This window comes from Artemia sp. Qi Xiang Cuo, chromosome 21 (assembly GCF_049724085.1).
Source record: "Artemia sp. Qi Xiang Cuo chromosome 21, ASM4972408v1, whole genome shotgun sequence".
NCBI lineage: Eukaryota > Metazoa > Arthropoda > Branchiopoda > Anostraca > Artemiidae > Artemia > Artemia sp. Qi Xiang Cuo.
Genome location: NC_142814.1, coordinates 49,768,292 through 49,775,574, shown reverse-complemented (window position 1 = coordinate 49,775,574; position 7,283 = coordinate 49,768,292). Strand labels below are relative to the sequence as shown.

Below are 7,283 nucleotides of genomic sequence, written 5' to 3'. Positions count from 1 at the left end.
AATCTAAATTGTAGAATGACCAAACAGAGAAAAACAACTAAACAAATAAAAGAAAAATAACTTACGACTGAAAAAACCTGATAAGGTGATGGTGCGGAGAAAAACGGATACAAGCAGTATTTGAAATTTTTTTGTGTAGTGCTTCCAGTTTTTCAGTAATATTAGGAACAAGAAATTTATTTATAATTACCCGGTTTTTGGTCCAAGGTGGAAGAAACAACAAAAATTTACAAAATCTAAAATAATTAATCCGGATTCTTTTTAACTCAGTTTTCTTCAGAAGGAGAAAAATTCCAGAAGCAAAAAGAATTGAATGGTCACAAAAAGTTGAGTAGAGCTTGGCTAACGCGAGTTTATTATATTTACCTCTATTGGCAACAATCTTAGCATATCCTAATTTAATTTTCATATTAATATCTGAGACTGTGCGCTGGCGCAAGCTCGGAAGACTATTAATAATAGAAATACCGAGCCATCGAAGAGAATCTACTAGAGGGATAGTAAAGCCACTACAGCGAAGGGAAGTACTAGAAATATTATTAAAAGAAAGAAATTTACATTTATCTACATTAAGAGAAAGGCCTATGTCTGAAAAAGAAGTAGCAATACGAGAAACCATGTTAGATAGATCAGTTTTAGTACGGCTTATAAGAAGCAGATCATCAGCGTAAGCCAGGTAGGAAACATCAGAAAAACCGGAGAGAGAGGTATCCGAAATCTTTGCCAGAACTCCTGAAATACACAAATTAAAAAGGGTCGGAGATAAAACTCCACCTTGCCTTAAACCTCTTTTCAATTTAATATTAGATGCAGGCACAGATTTCAGCCGAAGAAAAGAATTAGAGTACCGGTACCGAAGAAGCAAAATAACCGATAGATTGACACCGCAACCACGAAGAGCAGAAAAAAGCTGACTATGACATACACTATCAAAAGCTTTTGATAGATCTAAAGTACAAAGATATATACTCCTTCTCTTAGAAGAATTTTCAAGGAGCAAAGAAGATAATACACGATGTGCGTGTTGACAACCTACTCCGGGCTTAAATCCAAACTGGTTATCTCTCTCGAGCATATTATTAGTCACAAAAGGTATTAAAACATGCTCAAGAACTTTACTAAAAGTGCAAGAGACAGTAATAGGTCGGTAAGAAGAGTAAATTAAAGGAGAAATTCCCTTCTTTAAAATTGAAGAGACAGTACCACACAAAAAACTCTCGGGTACACTAGAAGTAAAAATACACATTTGAAGAAGTAGGCGTATATGGTCAATAAGGGGGGAGCCATCTAATAAAAGGTGAAATCTAGATATACCATCATTATCAACATTATCTGATTTACGTTTCTTAATTGCTTCAATTACGGATGAAAGAGAAATAGGAACACAAAGACGCTGAGATAGAGGGGTACTAAAAATAGCAGAAAGAGAATGATAATACAAAGAATGCACACGGTAATTAACTTTAGAAAAAATAGACGAGTAATGGTCATGCCAAGCAGATGCAGGAAGACAATCACTATTTGGTACATCACTTCTAATCGACTCAGAATTAATAACTTTTTGCCATTCTCTCTTTGACACTGGAAAATCCATACCACGATAACTCAAATGCATTTTGAGATTTAACGAATTAGTTTTGCCTATTTGTTTTTACGGTTCAGCGCAATGTAATTGCGCTGCGCAGCGCAGGCGTCCAGCGCAGGCGCAGGACGAAACTATAATACTGACCTAAAACAACCTATAATTTTGAAACAGCCAAAGGGAAACAGTTAGGAAATTGCGGTTTTCGGGATTGAATGGACCTAAGGTGGGCCAAAGGCAGGCCAGGATTTACCAATAGGCCCGGGCCTAGGGGCGTACAATGCCAGGAGGCACAGTAGATTATTAGAGTGAAGCCATTGAACATTCCTTTACTACCTCCATTGGGGTTTGCCGTCCCCTCAGTGACACAGGACTTTTTTCTTTTGGATCATGGCTGACCTGTGAAAGTTGGTCAGACCTTTATAATTCTAATAACCTTGATGACAAAATTTTGATTTTTCACAAAAAACTAATTGATTCCTACTCATTATGTTTCCCAGAAAAAAAAATCAGAAAGTGCTCCAGTGATAAACCTTACATAAATAATCACTTAAAATGTTAATCCGCACAAAAATAAGCTTATTTAACAGGGGTAATCTAGCTGAAGCAAATAAGTTAAGAAAGGAATTAAAATGTCAAATTAGAAAAGCTGCCCGAGCCTATTATAAAAATAAAATTAAATACTTGTGCCATGATAAACCAAAGAACTGGTACTCTGAAATTAAAAAACTTACCGGCAAGAGTCAAGAACAACTAAATTTTAATATAAATGAACCTCCAAAGACCACAGCTAATAACCTCAATAAGTTTCTGGCTTCTATTGTCCAGAGTCTCCCACCACTATCTTACGAATTTCCAGATATTCCTGTTCCTTTCTCACTCCCACATATTTCTCCACTTGATGTAAAAACAATTGAAAAACTAAAACGATCAAGCATTTGCCCTTTAGATATTCCTTTTCCTCTGATTAAAGCTTTCAGTGATTACCTCTCAAAACCCCTATCCACCCTGTTTAATGAAATTGCCAAATCTGGACAGTTCCCTCAATTTCGGGAACAAGGTTTTATTACCACAATCAAAAAGAAAAATTGGAAGCCTGGCTTTGATGGCATTCATCCTATTACCCTCACCTCGATTTTTTTCAAAATTGTATGAAAGTTTTCTCGCAGACTGACTTAAGATGAAAGTCCTCCCCCTCATCGTTCTTAGACAGAATGGTAATCTCAAATCCACGTCAACCTCTCATTACCTGATCCATCTTGTTCATACCATGGGTAAATTACTTGAAAAACCCAACACTTGGCTCAATCTAATTTCTATTGATCTTCAAAAAGCTTTTGATTTGATTAACCACAATTTACTCATAGATAAACTTATAAATGAATTCCACATTGAAACTTTATCTTATTAACTAGTTGCCATTTTGAAGTTTTTTAATATAAGTGACAAAGGAATCATACAGCATTCCGATATTTGATTATTTATTTATTTATTTATTTATTTTATTTATTTTTTTTTCATTGGTTGCCAATCTTTAAATTGTTGTGCTTTTGTTATGAGTTTCTTGCTGGTTTGTTTTTTTTATGGACTTCGAAATTCGAATTCGGCCCTTCAGGGCTTGTGATAGTAATTTCTCGAAATAAATATCTTATCTTATATCTTATTATAACTGCTGTGATTTATTGACAAAGTGCCAGATGCACTCCACTGCCGCACTGCCGCGCTGCCTTGTCATAGAAAAGTGATTTTAAAACAACACAGGAATTCTTTGGCCACTTATGAACTGTCAGACGTCTCCCAAGAATGGAAGCTGAGAGTTAAGTGTCACCTTTCTCTTTCATTACTTTTGACTCATCAGCTGCATTCTGTTCAGTACTTCCACTGTCCCCAAATTTTCGCGGATTTCTCCGAAAATCTGGCAAAAATCGGAGTGGCAAAAACGTTTGGCCTAGAAGCATCGAAGCTTTAAATCCGGTCCTGGTTAAAGGGGTGAAAAATGTTTTTTTTTGTTATGGATATATTTAAATCACGGTGTCGCCAATTTACAAAAGTTTGGGGGAAGGTAAAATTTATTCTCTATATCTAGGAGGGAGGGGGGGGGGGGAAATTTGGTGTTTTTTCAGTTTTTAAATAACATTCCCAGAGTGACATGTTTCAGTGAAAACACTTCGAAAAGTTGTTCTCCAAAGCCGGGGGGGGGGGGGATAAAAATCTAGGGGGTACAGTGCCCTCCCCTCCCCACATCCGACGGTGTGTTCACCACGACTTTAGTACTGGAACAGGATGGTAGTAAGTGAAAATCTGTAAACAAATTAGGCGAAAATAAAGATGTTGTTAAGAAACGTTTTTTTAGACAGTTTTAGGGCTTATTCAAGCCGGAGGACGGGGGCTTCACCTAACTCACGATTTGTAGAATTTTTTATAAAAATTGTGCATTATTGTCATACAATTTTCTTGTTTTTTTGTTGAGTTAACGTATTTACCCATCTCTCAAATTCTCACTAGTATATAAATTCCTCTGCACTCGTCTGAGTTTCTTGCACCGTAAAGCCCTGCGGTTTGTCCTACACCAGCAATCATTCTTCCTTATCCTTTGATATTATTACAATAGGAGTGTTATTTATATTTTGATGTTTTAATAGATCTGAGAAATATAGCGGAACATTTGCCCCACCTAGATTTGAAACAAAACTTTTTTAGTATTGTCATTGGAAAAATACCTTTTTTGCATCTTCACTGACAAAATTTAAAAAGAAAATTGAATCCAGCCCAAAAGTCGAGAAATCCTCCCCTCCCCCTAACAGAACCACTCAAAGAAGGGGGGGGGGGCAACTAGGGCAGATGCTAGGGGGAACTGTGGCTTCAGGGTTGCCAACTTAGATCAAGTTTTTCACTTTGATTCGGCTTTTTTGTTAGTATTTGAGTCGGAAGGCGGGCGCTGTAATTAATTTTCCCTGGGCACTACCAACCATAGGAACGGTTCTGCCCCCTATTTTTTGTGAATTGACGTCACTGTATCTGAGTTCAAATTCCATAACTCATATTTATGGCATGGTTGAGGCCCAGATTTGCTTCCTTGGGATTGCATAATTCTTACCATTCATGATTTGCTATAAGTTTCACCTAAATTTTGTCTTGACGAAATCTCCCCGATCCTGCTGTTCTGTAAAGACGTATCTACAAATAGAATTCGTGACTTTAGAGAAGGAAATACTAGATTCAACTCATTTTCAAATTTGGAGGGGAAGGGGGATTAAATGTTACGAAGGCCTTGGTACTGATGCATTATGCGGGCACCGATATATACTGTATTTGGAATGTCAAACAGGAGAGACAGATACCCGGTACCAAATCAGTTGTAAGAGTGGAATTAATCTAATATGAATGTTATAATTATAATTTGGGATTTGCCGAAGACAGAAAAAATTTTGTCGACCCAATAACGGGCGCAAACACCCAAAAAGTAGGGCTCAGCCAAATGGCAAAATAAACGACACCGAGGTACTGCCCGCCAACATCTATCAGCTTACTTAGCCGAGCACATGTGGCGTGCGAAGTTGAAGTCTGAAGGCAGAGATTATTTTTCAGCGATTGTGAAAGACATTACAGCGTTCTGGTAACTTGTAATTCTTATTATTTGGTTTATAAACCATTATAACCAGGTATCTGTGTCTCCCATTTGACTGTAGCATTTCCCGTTTGACATTCCACATACAGTATATAGCAGTGCCCGCATAATGCACCAGTACCAAGGGCTTAATTACCATTATGTTTATATTAGCTCAATACTAAAGATTTTTCTTTTCTTTTTTATTTTTTTTTTAATAATTCTTTTATTTATTATTTTTTCATTTATTTATTTTACTATGTAAGTTGGAGTTGTGTGAAGCGTTGGGCTATGCAATGTATTGAACTTCAAACTTTGAAAAACGTCCGTAATAAGTTTTTGGTTTGGACATAAGTCATGGAGTAAAGGCATTGTTCAGGAATTATCAGTCTTTTGAGGCTATGTATTATTGGGTACGCATTATCAGGGCCCCTCTAAAGAAGTCCAACAAGAGATGCTACAGTCAAACGGGAAAGACGCAATGAAAAACCAGTTTTTACAAGATGATTCAATACACCGCAGACCGCAGTAGAGAAATACGTTGTGTAGCGTGGTTTTAAGATATTTGAAGTGTTGTTCTTTGGTGTTTTGGGGTGGGGGGAAAGGCACCTAGGTTAGGTTACGTATTTAAATATGCTATGCTTTGTACCCCACTCCCCCTATTGTGCAAATATATAGCCCAAATTTGTTTCTAAACTATTATATAGTCATCCTTTTCATTAGCATTAACCAAGCTTGACTTTTTAGAGGCCCTGATAATGGGAAAGTACCTATCACTGTTTAGTAATTATTATTAGCAAGCCTTCGATAGCTCAGTTGGTAGAGCGGTGGACTGTAGAGGTAAAATTGTCATCCATAGGTCGCTGGTTCAAATCCGGCTCGAAGGATTTTTTTTGTAAGTGAAATTTTCTTTCCCGTGCATTAAAAATATTTTTTATAGTGATTCTGTATATTAACTGTCATTATGTTTTTAAATTTCGTTTCAAAACCATGTGATCTGGCCTTCAAAGGGCTTAAGGACGCTAGCCCTAATTCTGTTTGTGGTAATTTATGTTCATTTTGGGTCTCACTTCTTTATTGATAGTGACTTCTGTTCGTTTCAAGCTTAAATTAAATTAAAAAATTCTTTCGACTGAAAGTAAGGAGCAACATTAAAACTTAAAAGAAACATTAATTTATTCGTATGTTTGGGAGGCTACCCATTCCTCAGCTATCGCTCTTTACGCTAAAGTCTAAGTTTTTAGAAAATACTTCTCATTGAAATTCAGCCGCCCGTGTGTTTAAGCAGTCTTTCTTAAAGAATGGTGGGAAAGAGTCAAAATTCATCGTAAATAGTCTGGGCTGAGGAAAGGGTTGCCCCCTTCATATACGAAATAATTGTTGTTCCTTTCAAGCTTTAATGTCGCTCATTACTTTCAGCCAAAAGACTTTTTCGGTATAATTTCTGACTACTTTAGAGTTGCCCTCTAATCCCTTTTGACTCTTCTGATTTGAAAATATGAATTTATGTCCAACAAAAGCTTCTTGCTATTGTATTACCAGAATACCTGGCTGTCGTCACATTTCTTTATAAATCAAAATGGCCGTTTTTCCTGAGTTTTTTTTTGAGGTTTTTGTGTTACCTTTGGTAAAGTTCTTCTTTATTTTATTCCTTGGTATCGAAGTTTATCGCTAGACCTTAACATACCTGGAAAGGTTTCACATTTTAGGTATTTGTTTGGCGGATTGTATTTAAAGCAATAGGCTGTGCAATCCCAAATCGAGTTTTATAATGAAATAAAGGTCAGGATCAAAAGGGGAATTTGTTTATGGATCAAGGATGATAGATTACCAGAGACTGTGCATTATGGCCGATTATATAGGGCCAAATGAAAAGCAGATTGTCCCCGAATGGGATGGGAAAATGTCATAAAAGGGACTGGATTGGAAGGGGGGGGGTAAAGAGTGAAACTTTGAATAGATAGGGGTGGAGGAGGTGCGTGCATAACTTTTTTGCCTCGGGCTGCTTGGCGCTAAATTAAGTTGTTATTGGTGGAAGTTTTGGTAGTCGGGGAGGACTTTAACGAGCAGTCAGAACATAAGTGGAAAGCAAAA

At 36.9% G+C, this 7,283-nt stretch overlaps 1 protein-coding gene and 1 non-coding gene across 2 annotated transcripts in view; both read left to right on the top strand.

The window, feature by feature from the left end:
- The window catches only part of CycT (Cyclin T), a 99,928-nt gene that overhangs the window by 50,138 nt on the left and 42,507 nt on the right, over positions 1–7,283 (top strand). The window lies entirely within an intron of this gene.
- On the top strand, positions 5,991–6,076 carry TRNAY-GUA (transfer RNA tyrosine (anticodon GUA)). The gene is given in 2 exon segments: positions 5,991–6,027; positions 6,041–6,076. It is a non-coding gene; the product is annotated as a tRNA-Tyr (tRNA).